The sequence below is a fragment of the Herpailurus yagouaroundi genome, unplaced genomic scaffold (genome assembly GCF_014898765.1).
Source record: "Herpailurus yagouaroundi ecotype Mexico unplaced genomic scaffold, PumYag 77, whole genome shotgun sequence".
NCBI classification, from domain to species: domain Eukaryota; kingdom Metazoa; phylum Chordata; class Mammalia; order Carnivora; family Felidae; genus Herpailurus; species Herpailurus yagouaroundi.
In genome coordinates, this window is record NW_024412388.1 from 10,866,161 (window position 1) to 10,881,270 (window position 15,110).

General features: G+C 55.9%; 1 protein-coding gene and 1 long non-coding RNA gene across 6 annotated transcripts in view; both read left to right on the plus strand.

Moving 5' to 3' along the window:
- The window catches only part of KAZN (kazrin, periplakin interacting protein), a 465,989-nt gene that overhangs the window by 345,231 nt on the left and 105,648 nt on the right, over nucleotides 1-15,110 (plus strand). Inside the window, exon 1 of one of the 5 annotated variants that reach the window (XM_040455659.1) lies at nucleotides 5,587-6,290. The exons of the other annotated variants lie outside the window; for them this stretch is intronic. The gene's annotated coding sequence lies outside the window, so the exon portion shown is untranslated. Of the gene's footprint in view, nucleotides 1-5,586; nucleotides 6,291-15,110 lie in introns of those variants that run through there. 5 annotated transcript variants of the gene reach the window in all.
- LOC121017485 (uncharacterized) lies at nucleotides 994-10,832 on the plus strand. Its single transcript, XR_005784776.1, has 3 exons — nucleotides 994-2,544; nucleotides 7,550-7,553; nucleotides 10,821-10,832. It is a non-coding gene; the product is annotated as an uncharacterized LOC121017485 (long non-coding RNA).

The following is a 15,110-nucleotide window of genomic DNA, read 5'->3' on the forward strand; positions in this document are numbered from 1 at the left end:
ACTTTTTTAATGTTTTATTTATTTTTGAGAAAGAGAGTACAGGAGGGGGAGGGACAGAGACCCAGAATCCGAAGCAGGCTCCAGGCCCTGAGCTGTCAGCACAGAGCCCGACGCGGGACTTGATCTTGTGAACCGCGAGATCCTGACCTGAGCCGAAGTCAGATGCTTAACCGACTGAGCCGCCCAGTGGACCCAGAAGTCCTTTTTATGAGTCATGTTTGCTGATGTCTCATTGGCCAGAGCACGTCACATGGCCATGCCCAGCCTCACGTCGGGTGGGGACTCCACTGGGCTGTGGATATAGAGAGGTGGGCTCGTCGCAGCTGTTTCTGTGGTTCTGCCCCAGAGAGCATTGTAAATGGAATCATTTCCAGACTCTGCCCTCGGGTCGGGGCCCTGGTGACTGACAACGTATTGCAGCCACTTTGCCCCTTTGGCTGTTTTGCTTTTTATCAGTCTCTGTACCTGAGGGACTGATGTCCTCGTCTGCGGATTTTCACACTGAGTCGTCCCCTCTGTGAGTTGGAAAGTCAGTCCGCCCCGAATCTCCACCACCCCTTCCCCAACAAGGGCCCTTCTGACTGTTGTCCCACACTTCGGGTTCAATTCTCAGTAGATTTTACTACAATTAGTGTTCTAGTTATGGAAATCTTCCATTTATTCTGAGAAAAACCGAAAGACTCGTTTGTTTGGAAATTCACAGACACCCTCTTGGACTCACCCCTACATACCTGGTGCGGGTTCTCGAAGCAGGTACAGAGCCCAACCGCTTTCATTCAGAAAAAAAGAAACCGTGTGCACCCATTTTACAGGTGGGATGACTGAGGTACAACTGGGGCGGGTTGCTTTTGAGTAGTAACCATTGCAGCTGATAATTATTTAGCACTTGGAATGTGCCGGACTCTGCTTCTTCATGTTTGTTTATTTTGAGAGTGAGCAGGGGAGGGACGGAGAGAGAGGAAGACAGAATCCCAAGCAGGCTCCACGCTGTCAGCCCAGAGCCTGATGCAGGGTTTGATCTCACAAACTGTGAAATCATAACCTAAGCAGAAATCAAAAGTCAGAGGCTTAACTGACTGAGGGGCGGGGCCCCCCCAGCGCCCCTGATCTCTTCTAATCGCTTTGCCTGGGTGAACTCACTAATCTCCCAACAGCTCTGCTAGATGGGTGGTGTTCATTGGCCTCAGTTTCCCCGTCTGCGGCATGGGCGCGAGAGAGATGAAGGAATTTTTCTGCGATCTCCTGGATGGTAGGTTTTGGAACCAAGACCTGGTCTCCGCTGAGTCTGGTTTCCAAACCTCTATTCTTTGCAGATTCTTAGCGGATACTTCGTTGATTCTTCAGGTGTTAGGGGCAGAGGAAGTAAAGAAAGAGGAGCGGTCTGGATGTGGAAGCACATCAGAGGCCCCTTGAGATACCGGAGCCCCCCTCCCCTTTTAGAAAGTTTGCATACGACCCACATGAGTACCTGGTTTCACTAACTGGAAGAAATCCAAAGAGGATTTCCACGTTTACCAAAAAAAAAAAAAAAAAAAAGACGAAAGGCAAAAATAGCGTTGGGCGTTTGTTTTGCAGCCAGCCCCTACAGGGGCAGCACGCACCCCAGGCAGCCCGTGCGGCCCCACCCAGCTCCTTGCCTGGGGACTCCGTGCAGCATCTCAGCATCCAGCCTTTGAACCACATCTGGGAGCATCTATGCTTTGTCTCCATTTGTGTTGTGCGTCCACTAGCAAGCTGTGTCCTAAGGTATCAGAAAAACCTGAGAGAGGTTACTTTTGGGGGTCCGGGCACGCTCACAGAGTTTTCCACACACGTTAATGGCAGTTGCCTCTTTGCCTTACATCATTTTGGCTCACCCCGGGTTTCATAGGAACGCTCCGCTTTCGGAGAGCGGGGGGAGACCTGTGCCAGGATCTGGGCACGCGTTCCCAGTCTTGGCTGGGGAAGTTGTTCCAGGGAATAAAGGCGGGTCTTGGCCACACAGGCCAGGAGCTTCTTGTCCTGTCCTTCCTTGTTCCCTCCAGGGTTCCGTGACCACCCTGCAGCCCTGGGAGACGCCAGCGGTCTCAGCGGCCGCAGAGGCTGTGTTCAAGGTATGAGCAAGGGCTGCAGACCTTGAGCCCCTGCTTTACGTGACCCCTCACTCCCTTCCCAGGAAGGGTTGGGGATTGATCGGCTGAAAGGGGACGAACGGACCCGGTGTGAGAAAAGCCACGTTCTCGAGCTGCCTTTCAAATGGCATTGCCCAAGACCCCATTAAATTCTGCTTGGAGCCGTGGCCTCTGTCACGGTGGAGGTCCCAAGCCCACCTTGCCCTGACAGGGTCACGACACGGCCCTGAGCCTGTAGCAGGAAAGCGAAAGCCACACTGGCCTCTGTCCTGGGAGGAGAGCTTTGCTATGAGCGAGGGAGGGGTTTTCTTCAGAGTTGCAGGGACCCTTGCTCGGCCGGGGTGAGCACTGGCCCCAGAGGGCCGTGGACATGGGCCAAGTCTGACAGGGGCCTCAACCATGATTCTCCTCGGCCCTGGTCGACTCCTCGGGGGTGGGGGTAAGGTCCTTCCTGTAAGAGTGGCTCCGCTGATGTTTGATCAGGCACGGACAAAGCGGGGCTTCGCGGCCACGACTGAAACACAGGCGAAGCGGGTAGGGAACAGGGGTGGCACCTTTTCACTCAGATTTAGCAAGCCTCATCCGGGACCTCCTGGGGTTATTAGCCCCGTGCTGAGCCCTCCACACGTCTTCGTTTTCTGGTAACCTCCGAACAACCCCATGACACAGGTAGAGTGAGCCTGGCTTTACAGTTGGGGAAACCGAGGCGCCAAGAGTATCTTGCCGCTGCAGGTCTCAGCTTTGGAACTTGACCCAGATCCGTTGCTACCACACCAGGGTTAGTTTTTGCTCAACGGAAATCTCTTCAGTCTTCGTAAAATCATACCCCACTCACTTGTCTATTTAACAAACGCTTGTGGAGATCTATTTGCCAGGCATCGTTCTGGGCCCTCGGGGTAGGTCTGTGAGCAAAACAGACAAACGGTCCCTTGGTCATGGAGCTGATGTTCTAGAAGAGTGCGCCAGTTGATAACTGACGTATAACAAACTGGCCCCAAATCTTAGTGGCATAAAACAACCACCAGTGTCCTTATATGTCATGATTTTGTGTCGGGGACTTAGCGGGGCTCAACTGGACAGGTCTGCACTTGCGTGTGGTGTCAGCGGGGTCCCGCCGTGGGGGACCCTTCCGCCAGAGTCCAGGACGGCTGCCCTCACGTCTCATGCCTTGGGGTGGGGGAGGCGGGGGTGGGTCTCAGCTGGAAACAATAACCAGAGCACCCGCGTGGTGGTCAGGCCTTGCACGTGGAGACTTAGGGCCCCTCGCAGAGAGGGTCCTCCTGCACGCTTCTTATGGCCTGGCCTCAGACGTCACTTGGCGTCACCTCTACCACATTCTGTCGGTGACGGGCCGGCCACAAGGCTAGCCAGGCCCCACGCTGTAAAGAGCACGCGGTATGGGAGACACTATTGGGTCCATCTTTGCAAAAATACCATCTGCCACAGAGGAGAGGGAGAAGAAGGCCAGCGATCGAGAATGAACAGAGTAGAAATTAAATCGCCCAACTTGGAAGATTTTGAAGGACCACGGGAACGCGGATGTTTTACAGCCGGGTGAGATGTGACCCAGCCATTCCCTCCCCGGTGTTTGCTCACCTGGGAGATAATGTATCCGCACCAAGACCGGCCCAGAAATGGCGGTAGCCGTTTTGTGCATCATCGCTCCAAAAGCAGGAAGGAGCCCAGATGTCCGACAGATGCAGGGAATCCGGTGCATCCTCTGGTGGAATCCTACTCGGCAGTAAAGCCACAAACTACTGATCCACGTCGCCGCATGGTGGGTCTCAACATAATCACGCTGAGCGACAGAGCCCAGAGAGGAGAAGAGCGTATCCCGGATGATTCCATTTACATGAAACTCTAGCAAATGAAAAGGAATCTGTAAGGTCAGAGGGATGAGTGGTTGCCTGGGGCGGAAGGAAGGACAGGAGCGTGGCTCACAAACGGGGGGAGGAGACTTGGGGGTGTTGGATGTGTTCGCTGTCTTCATTGTGGGTGATGGTTTCTCGGGGGAGGCGTATGTTCCCGACCGTCTCTGACGGTGCATATTAAATAACGTGCACTTACAATCATTGAAGCCATATTTAAAGGGGGGTAGGTGAATGAGGGGTCCTGGGGATGTTGCGTTTTGGGGTGGGCAGTATTTCCCAGTACCCCATAGGCCACATGGCTCAGGCAGACTCCAGCTTTGCCTCCTTATCCCGCACGCCGGCCTCAGCGGGCCACGGAGGGGACCCGGCCCCGGGTGGGCAGCGTCCGGCCCGTCCAGGCAGAGCCTTGAGCTGTCAAGGCCCCAGCACGCGGGGCTCCTGGGCTCACATTCCAGAAACAGGCAGAGACCAGAGAGGTCCGGGTCTGTGTGACTGTGGCCTGGGCTTCTGGCCCAGCTCTTTAAATAGCTCCAGCCACCTGGACTGGCCGGTGCCTAAGACACAAGGTGCTGCTACCCGCCAGGCAAGCTGGGCAGGCCTTTGTGCCCGAGCCCAGCGTGTGGGCACAACAGGAGGAGAGGCATTTTTTGGCACTCAGAATAATGTAGAAATTTAGAAAGGAGCATTCTAATTCTGCTCAGGGTCAGGTACTACGATAGAGAAAAGATGGAGGTGAACATCTGATGGTTCAGTAATATTTTTTTTAAGTTTATTATTTATTTGATAGAGAGCATAAGTCAGGAAGGGCAGAGAGAGAGAGAGAGAGAGAGAGAGGGAAAGAAAGAATCCCAAGCAGGCTCTGTGCTGACAGCACAGAGCCCAATGTGGGGCTCGAACCCACGAACTATTAGATCATAACCTGAGCTGAAATCAAGAGTCAGACACTTAACTGAGCCACCCAGGCACCCCGGCTCCATAATATTTTTAAAAATAATATACGCATTTAATGTATACGTAATTAAAATACATATTTACTGAATTTTTTTTTTAATTTTTTTTTAACGTTTATTTCTTTTTAAGACAGAGAGAGACAGAGCATGAACGGGGGAGGATCAGAGAGAGGGAGACACAGAATCGGAAACAGGCTCCAGGCTCTGAGCTGCCAGCACAGAGCCCGACACGGGGCTCGAACTCACGGACCGTGAGATCATGACCTGAGCCGAAGTCGGCTGCTCAACCGACTGAGCCACCCAGGCGCCCCTGAATGTTTTTAAAGAATTTTTTTAATGTTTATTTATTTTTGAGAGAAAGAGAGACAGAGTGGGAGCAGGGTAGGGGCAGAGAGGGAGACACAGAATCCAAAGCAGGCTCCAGGCTCTGAGCTGTTAGCACAGAGCCTGATGTGGGGCTCGAACTCGCGAACCTCAAGATCATGACCTGAAGTTGGATGCTTAACCGACTGAACCCCCCAGGTGCCCCTTTACTGAACACTTTTATAGGCCAGGAATGCATGGGCTGTAAATCCCATACATTGTCTCGGATAATCCTCCCCGTTTTTTAGACAAGAAGACTGACGGAGCAGTAGCCTCCTGAAAGGCGGAATTTAAACCCAGGAAGGCATGGGTGGCTCTAGGGCCTGCGTGACTTCGCCCGTGGGTCCCGCTGCTGTTTGCTTAAGTGGTTAACAGTTGGTTTTTACGACGAATCATTCGTGACATGGCTCCTGGAGTGAGGCTGGGCCTGTGGGTCAGAGGCAGGGGGGCACCTTGGAGCGGGCAGTCGGGAGGCCAGGGCTCTCCGTCAGGCTTGCCCCTGACCTCTGCAGGCCTCGTCTGGAAAACGGGCGGGTTGGGCCGAGGGTTGTGACAAGTCCCACTGGAATGTGAGCCGCATACTCAGAACACAGGGGGAAAGCACCTCCCGGAAAGCCAGACAGAAGCTTGACGCCACAACCGGCTGCCTGCCTGTCGCCGGTCACAGAGAGTGCTGCGGGGCCTGCCACTTTGACCCCGGCCCAGAGAGAAGCTTCGGGGCCCACACGCAACAGCCCAACCTGGAAGCCCTTAGCCCGCTGACCTCTGCAGCCCCTGAACTCTGGACAAGTTGCCCACCCATGCGCTTTGGATCGTGAAGATCTACAAGAATCGTTCTGACTCAGGCCTTGCCAGCAGAACTCGGTGCCCAAGGAAAGAAAGAGTCTTCAGCAGGACCCCATGGGCTCAGGCAGAAGAAGGGGGCCGGCCCAGGACTGGTCCGTGTCCCCAGCGCCTGCCGAGCCCCAGGAAGAGGCTGTGCTGTGCTTCCCTCGGTAGGTTCTGTCCTGGATTCGGGGCCCAGCTAGACGCGGCTAGAGGGTCGGCCTTCCTGGTGCCCTTGACCCTTCTCTCTCCCACCGGGTGTTGGGCAAGGGGCTCAAAAAATGGGTCCTGAGGTGAAGGCATAAGATTGAAAACCCCGTGAAGGCTTCAGGGACTGTCGCTGAAGGCGGCTGTTGACTCAACATTTTAAGGCCAGGAGCGCCCTGAGGTCAGGGTCTGGAGTATGTTATCTCTGCCTCTCGGGGGTTTTTCCCATTCCTGCTGCTATACGGCAGTTAGCAGGGCTGGCGAAAGAGGGACCGAGCAGGGACGAGATGCTTGCTGGGCCCCCAGGGCTGGGGAAGTGCAGAGCGAGGGCCCACACCCCACAGGTACATGCCCACGGCCGGTCACAGATTCCGGAAGGTCCTCGTGCTCGGGTGGCATTCCCCAGGCTGGGTTTCCTGGTTGTAGGACCTGTCGGTGTCATCCTGAGCGCTGACCTTTGTCTCCCACACGGGGACCAGGGGAACGCGTCACTGCCTCTGAGTCATTTAAGGAATCTGTGCACTGGCTGAGCACCAGTGTCACTGGAGAAAAAAGGGCCCCTGTCTTTCTTCCTCGTAGTTCAGGTGACTGCAGATTGGGGGAAACTTGCTTCCTTCTTGGGCAGAAAGGTCGGGGATGGCCCTGGGTGGCTTCCCGGGGGAGGTGGGCGGATGGGGACTGGGGGGTCTCTGGCCAGACCCACCAGAGCGGGGCCATTGGCAGCTGGAGCTCTCAGAGGAGCGTGGCTTTGGAGACCACTAGTCGCACGCCGACCAGGACTGTTCAGGGGCCGGCTGAGCGTTGACCTCTCACGGCTCACCTGCGCAGGGCTGAGTGTTGGCTGGCGGCAGGTAAGCCTCGAACCCGCCGTGAGGCGCGTGTCCAGGTAAAGAGCAGAAGAATGAGCTGGTCGGTGGGGCATCTGGGGGGCTCAGTCGGTTAAGCGTTCGACTTCGGCTCAGGTCACGACCTCACGGGTCGTGGGTTCGAGCCCCGCGTCGGGCTCTGTGCCGACAGCTCGGATCCGGGAGCCCGCTTCGGATTCTGTGTCTCCCTCTCTCTCTGCCCCTCCCCCACCCCCGCTCGGTCTCTTTCTTGCTCTCAAAAATCAACATTTTTAAAAATGTTCTACTTTAAAAGAAGAAGAAGAATGAGCTGGTGGGTGATGTCTTGCTGAATGTCGGGGTTTTCCAAAGCACCTGATGACAGGTTGATAAATGAGGATGGTGAGGAGTCAGTCGGAGGCTTGTGGTCCCACGGATGGGAATGTTGTGTCTCCTCTTTGGATGAGAAGTCGGTAAAGCCCCCCCTTCACCTCTTTGGGATCTTCCATGCCCACCAGGGAACCCCTGAAGGCAGTGTTCTTCTATTCTTGGATTTCTTTTCATCCGAGAGGGTTTCTGCCTCCCACTCTTCTGAAGGTCCACGCTCCCCGCCCCCAGGCTGCCAGCACATTTGAGGGGCAGTTTCACGTTGGCGATGGATGGCCACTGGGCATCCTGGGGGTTCTGCTGTAGGCTGTTGTCATATGGTCTGGAGGCTCCGCTTGCCACGGGGGCTGGCTGGGGGCGGGGGGGGGGGAGGTGGCCTCGCTCCCCTGCAAGTGTGAGGGCTTTCCTCGGGCAGAGGTGGGCTTTCCAAGCTCCCCCTAGAAGGGCGGGGGGGGGGGTATGATGCCAGGGCACGGTGGCCTCTGTTGCCGTTCAAACGTTGTTGCTAGTAAGTCGGAAAGATGGTGAATAATTTAAGGGTGGGATCTGTGGCTCAAAACAAGGGGGCTTCCTGCCTGCCACGTTTACACTCTATATGATATGAAGGCCAAAAGCAAGGGCAGTGGAGATTTCCCAATTCATAGCGAGCAATTAGGAGACGCTTCTCTAGGGAAGGGAAGGTGCCCCTCTGAGCTTCTGAGTTCAGCCCCAACTCTCAGGAGAGAAGTGACGGCAGGGAGCGTCCAGGAAAGCAACCCGCGGCTCGTGGAATCCTGCCCGCCATCTTACAGGATAGTTCCTAATCTCCCTTCTATGTGTAAAGAGCAGGGGTGCACGAGGCCATGCGGGTGGTAGAGACAGGACCAGGCTCCACTTGAACTTTGGCCAAGTGGCTCAACCTCTCTGTCTCCTGTTGGTGGCCCAGGGATTACAACAGCACCTGCTCTCTGGTCCTGAGGATTTAATGAGAAGATTCGTAGAAAGAGGTTGGGGCAGTAAGTACCCTTGTGTTAAATATCAGTGGCTCCTGGGGCGCCTGGGTGGCGCAGTCGGTTAAGCGTCCGACTTCAGCCAGGCCACGATCTCGCGGTCTGTGAGTTCGAGCCCCGCGTCAGGCTCTGGGCTGATGGCTCAGAGCCTGGAGCCTGTTTCCGATTCTGTGTCTCCCTCTCTCTCTGCCCCTCCCCCGTTCATGCTCTGTCTCTCTCTATCCCAAAAATAAATAAACGTTGAAAAAAAAAAATTTTTTTTTTTTAAAAAATATCAGTGGCTCCCTCTTTATCATTATTCTTGCACTCGGCGTACAGCGACTGTATCATTTATTGTCTAAACTGGGAGGGATTCATAAGAGAAAGAGGGCCTATTAAATAGAGTTCTGAAAAAGACAATAATCCTCAGGTTGTTCCTGGGACATTAGGAGTAAACTGGGACTGTCCCAGGCAGACAGGACCTGTAGCCCTTGACCAACAGGATAGGATCCGAGTAGCTGGACAGGTGTCAGGCAGGCATTCCAGGTCAGGGAATGACACAAACAAAGGTGTGGGGGTGGGATGCTCATGGTACACACGGGTGACCGTGAGGTGGCCGGCCTCAGGGCCCACCTGCCCCACTGGCCCTCCATTGCACCTGACCCTGTCGCCCGGAGCACTTGCTTGCCTCCGTTGCAGGTTCTTCTGTGTTCCTCCGAGACCGCTCATGATATATGAGGACACCACAGGCCACTCGGTTCTTTATGGACCTGAAAAAGACATGATCTTGCCCATGACAGAGAAGTTTGAAAAACACTCCGGTGCTGTGATAGACGGGAGGGAGCGGAGGCAGAGACGTTAGCTATTAAATCACGGAGTGCATCCTCGTTGACACCAGAGGAACGGAGCTTTCAGGTGGTGGCTGCAGGAAGGACGCGGAAGGCAGGGGAAGGGAGGTGGGGTGGCTGGAGGAGGCTCGCATCCCTAGCCTGCGCGGCTTCCGTGTGAAAACCTCAGCAAGAGCACGTGATGCCCTGAGAAGGAGGCGTTTCCAGGCAACTGATGTTCCGCACCCATAGGGCCCCTGTGTCTCCTGGTGGAGCACGGTGTTCTGGGGAGTCAGGTTCCCAGAAGGGCGGAACAGTGGGGTCTAAGAGGTGCTGGGAAAGACTTCCTTTCCCCAGAGAAAGACTGGGGAAGGGAGCCGGGACCTGGAGGCCAGGCTCTGGGGGCGAAGTGACGTTCCCCAGCTAAGCTGGAAGCTAGACCTAGACTCCCCACCCTGGACGCTTAGTGCGGTCCTCGCTTTTGACTGTCTGTGCTCCTAAAAGAGGTTTCTAAACACTTTAATGAAATCTTGACCCAGTAGCGTAGGATCTTAGCTCAAAAAGCGTAGGCCAGTCACCAATCTGGGGATCGTAAATGCGTGTTTTAGACATTTGTGGGGCTCCCACTAGCCTCTGTGGAGACTTGGTGCAAATTAGAAACAGCCATATAGGGGCGCCTGGGTGGCGCAGTCGGTTAAGCGTCCGACTTCAGCCAGGTCACGATCTCGCGGTCCGTGAGTTCGAGCCCCGCGTCGGGCTCTGGGCTGATGGCTCAGAGCCTGGAGCCTATTTCCGATTCTGTCTCCCTCTCTCTCTGCCCCTCCCCTGTTCATGCTCTGTCTCTCTCTGTCCCAAAAAATAAATAAATGTTGAAAAAAAAAATTAAAAAAAAAAAAAGAAACAGCCATATAGACAGATTCAGAAAAAATGTGCCCCTTCCCACTGAACACAGTCCTGCTGCCCTACTAATGCCTCAAGTTTCTCTGAGCCCTTAAAATGCAGCCCTTGGGCGGAGGCGAGCAGGCTTGGGCTTGGGGGTGGGGCCAGGGCTCCCCGCTCATCCCCTCTGAGCCAAGGTTGTTCTCGGCACCCTGCGACCCTGAGGGATGCCCGGCCCGGGGCTGTGACTGTGTGATGGCAAGAGGACTGGAGACACAGTGCTGGATCTTTCCACCACCTGAATTGCTAAAGACGTCTTCCTGTGGCCCCCGAGCTTGGTACGGGAAGCGCAGGTGCTGATGTACGAAAAAGAAGTGCCAATGAATAGCGAAGGCCCGCACAGACACTCTCCAGCCAGCACCCTTGGCCTCTGGCTCGGAGCACTGTGGAGGGAGCTCCTGGCCCCGCGACAGGAGCCTGGCAGCTTGTCCATGATCGTCAGGGCAAAAGGCCAGAACGTTGCTTTTGTCTCTTGAAGACACCAGGGAGCCTTTTTTTCTCCACAAAGGAGAAGGGCACGCTTCTGAGGTTTCTCCAGAGACCCAGAGCTCTCCTCGCCTGTGCACAGAAGCCAGCGTGTCGTTTCAGGCCTCGTTGGTCCGCGGTGTTCATGCCAAGTGGGTGGGCATGGTGACCGTGAATACCACCCCCTGCCCCCGCTAGGATGCCCAGCCCAGCACCTTCAGGATGAGCCCTGGACTTGGCCCCGGGGCCAGAGCCTTCATCCCAGGGCTGGAAGTGTAAGGAATAGATTAAGAAGATACAAATTACACCTGCCCAGAGGTGTCATTGCTCACCTCTCCGGTTGGCAAGAGCACAGAATGGCACCAACACACCTGTAGGGGACTAGCACTCTCACACATGCCTGGCAGAGAGGCAGAATGGTGTGGCCCCAGTGGGGGGAAAGCGAGGCACGGGGAGCAGAATCACATAACGCATTTGCCCATTGATCCACCAGTCCCCCTTCAGAGGGTTTGCCCCGGGAATAAAACACAAATACGCAACAGGTTACCCTATACTCCTCATGGAATATATCCGAAGGCAGAGGGTGCTTGGGTGGCTCAGTCGGTTAAGCGTCCAGCTACGGCTCAGGTCATGATCTCATGGTTTGTGGGTTCAAGCCCCGTGTCGGGTTCTGTGCTGACAACTCAGAGCCTGGAGCCTGCTTTGGATTCTGTGTCTCCCTCTCTGTCTGCCCCTCCTGTACTTGATCTCTCTCTCTCTCTCTCTCTCTCTCTCTCTCTCTCAGAAATTAAAAAAAAAAAAAAAAAAAGGAATACACCCAAAGGCTTAAAAGAACAGAATGGGAAACAAATCTTAGAAGTTTACATAGATTCGTTGGCAGTCCTTCTTGTATAATAACAGTGGACTTATTCTGTGACTACGGAATAGACCAAATAAGTAAAATACTGTTAGGGACCAGGATCGCCTCTGGAACATGGGAATACGGAACGGGGGAAGGTGTTGGATGGGAGTTGGAGGCGTCAGTATGCTCGTGATTTTGTGTGTGTGTGTGTGTGTCATATAATTTACATATATACATTTTATACGCATGTGATTTACGAGTCGAAATCACAGAAAGAAGCAGTGACTTGTGCAGCAATGCACACGCCTGGTGCCCACAGCTCACTGCTGTTCCCCGTGAGAAGGAGCCAGAGCTCCTTGGACCTCAGTGGAGGATCCCGGGTGTGGGGGCGACGGAAAGTAACAAGGTATGACTAGGCCACCCTGTCGTTCTAGAAAGCAAGGATGCGTTCAGAGACAGATGGGTCAGAAACCAGGCACCGGTTGGAAGAGGCGGCTGCTGACGAAGATGAGATACTTTGAACACCCAAAACAATGAGAAAATTAGATTCTCAAGGGGGGAAAGGAGGGGAGGGACGAAAGCTAGTTAGTGTAATTAATTAGAAAGTCACCAGAGTGGGCAAACGGCGTGTGGGCCTCCTGACAGGACACAGGAAGAGGCCACGATGTCACCTGTGGGTTCGTTGGATCGGGAGCAGGCAGCTTCAGTGTCCCCAAAGGACCCACAGAAGGCAAAGGGAACCGCCTAGACTGAAGGACAATCAGGAGCCACAACGAACGGCTCAGTGCAACGTGCGACCCTGTGTGGGATCTCGGACTGGGGGGTGGAGCAGCCGCAGAAGCCGTTCCTGGGGACGATTGGGGCGGCTGGAACGTGGGCTCCGTGTTAGGTAACGTCGCTGCATCGGCCGTGATGCCGCGTGAGACTCGTCAGGCGCTCTCAGGACGGGCCGCCGCCCGAGTGCTGGCCTGCCGGGCTCCGGCAGTTTCGCAGCCCTGCCCTCGCACAGCGCCACTTCCCCCGTACGTGCCCTGCGCTGGCCGAGTGCCGGGAACAGATGTTAATCCTCGTTTGCAGATAGGAGACGCGTGCACGGCGATATTGCCTCTCTTTATGAATATTTTAATATTAAAGCAGCAAATCCCAGAAAGTGCTGACCTGTGGCTTTTCTTGGTTGGCGTATCCCAGGCCAGTTCCACTGGCGGGCTCGCGGCCAGCCAGGGCTCGGTGCACCCATCCCGCCGCAGACGGGGTGCGCAGGACCTCCGAGGGGATGCCACTGTCTTCTTATTCCGGAGTCACTTTGGGAAAGCGGCTCCACTCCGTGTCCGAGCTGTGTGCAAGGGGTGTAGGACTCTGAGGGGGCCCTGGCCGGCCGCCTTCCCGGAGACGGACAGGCACAGGGGACACTGGGCCCCAGGGGCTTTGCCCGCACCTACCGGCTAAGTCATTAGTGGGTCCTCAGCAAGCAGTGGCCGCGGCTGCTTTTCTCTGTTCGGTTGAATCGAGGGCGCAACGGCAGGCACTCGCCAGGTATCAGAAACGCAGAGAGTCATTCATCCCAGAAATAGCGATTGACCCCTGGCCACATGCCAGGCCCGGGGCGAGGTGCCGAGTGTCTCGTGGAGGAGAGAACCAAGTGTCGCCTCCTTCCAGCTCAGCAGTTTAGAGGAGAGTCGAGTCATAAATTAGCGAACAGACGAGAAAGAGAGAAGATAGAAACACGTGCCATAAAGGATGAAAATGGGGGTGGGGGGCATGGAAGATCCTGGGGACGGGGCGAGGGGCTCCTTGGCGTGCGGTGTCAGCGAAGGCCTTTCTGAAGCAGGGGTCTCTCGCGCCACCGATGGGGAGGAGGCAGCTGATGAATCAGGGTGGTGGCGGGAGGGCAGCTCACCGGGAGGGGGACAGGGTGAAGGACAGGGAGAGAGTTGGGGGTGAGGACAGGCAGTTTCGGGAGGGGCTTTGCGATCCGAGTGAGGAAATGGATTTTGTTATCGCGCCGGTTTTAAGCAGGGAGGCGTCTCAACCTGATTCGCATGGGAAGCAGCCCCTCTGGATGTTGCCTGTGAGAGTAGACGGGGACGGGGGTGGTCCTGGAAGGCAGCTGCAGTGCTGGCAGGACAGGTTGGAGAATCCACCTGACTTGCCGGCAGATCAGGTGTGGGAGGGGACAACCCACAGGGCTGGGGGTTGGGCACCTGGCTCAGGGCAGCGTCTCCTCCGGCGGGAGGGCACTGGGGAGCCACTGCAGGCTGGAGGCAGGGAGTGATGGGATTCTACTGGGGTTTAGGAAGCCAGCCTGGGGGCGTAGCGTAGAAACCGAGAATCCCGAAGGCCCTGGCCAGGGAGGAGGAGGGGAACGAGGGCGGTGGTTCTTCCTTCAGGGGAAGCAGTAGGTGTAGGCGGGGCCTGCTTGCTCCCCACGTTCGGCCTCAAACGTCCTGTACCATCACCCCCGCCTTCTGGCTTCCCCGAGCCTCCCTGAGAGGAGAGAGAATGTCGCCCTCCCCAGGCAAAGGCAGAGTTCCTGTGGCTTGGGCATCTCCGTCTCCATCCCCACCCGATCCCGCCCTCTCCTCTCCGCCCTCCAGAGCCCGGAGTCACCGGAGGAGTGAGGGCTGCCCCGCAGCTCTGCCCTGCCGCGCTCTGCTGGAGGGGATTGGAATTAAAACCGGGGTGGCTGCACTTAGACTAATGATGCTCCACACTCAGAATTGCTGTGCTAGGCTCTGATTTTCCTGATGCCAGAAAATCCAGTCACCCCCGGTTGTATTCGGTCTGGATGCAGTGCCGACGGGATTTGTAAAATCCGTCCAGCGTGCGGTATTCTGATCATCGCCTGTTTGCGGGGATGGCTGTCAACGCAGGCAGCAGGCGGGCAGTTCGTTCACAAGGGCCACCCTTTCGCAGGTGGGGTCAGATGTGCGGCTCGGCCGCAGAAGCCAGGGCCTCCGGCCCCGGCTCTGGGCACACTGCAGCTGCGTGCAAGACCGCCTCCCCTCGCCTGGGCTCTCGGGGTCCCCACGTGTGACCATCACGTGGGACAGCAAGCTTTCCTAGAACCTGCCCCCTGCCCTTACCAGCCAGACTCAGGGGAGCACAGGTCCACATTTCTCAGTGACTCGAGGTCATCCAGGAGTGTTCATTCTTGCACTTGGGAGAATGTGGCGGCTCGGTCTGTTTGTGCTGGATTCTCTTTCCCTTTGTCTCGGGCCGTGGCCTGTCACTTGTCTCTTGTCACTGGCTGCCCCTTGGCATCGATGGAGGCCATGATATGTGGAGGTTGGGATCTCAGGCACTGGGTTCAAATCCCGGCTCGTCCCTCGGCCCCTCTGACCATCAGCAAAGTGGGGATGATATTCATGATATTCATGATATTTATTCATCTGCAAAGTGGGGATGATACTGGGACCTGCCTGGAAGGGGGACGGGAGGATGGATTGTCACCTCAGCCACCTGCCCCGGGCACAATCAGCCCCGAGGACGGGAGCGACACCCTCACGCTCACCACCTTCTTGCTCACCCCGCC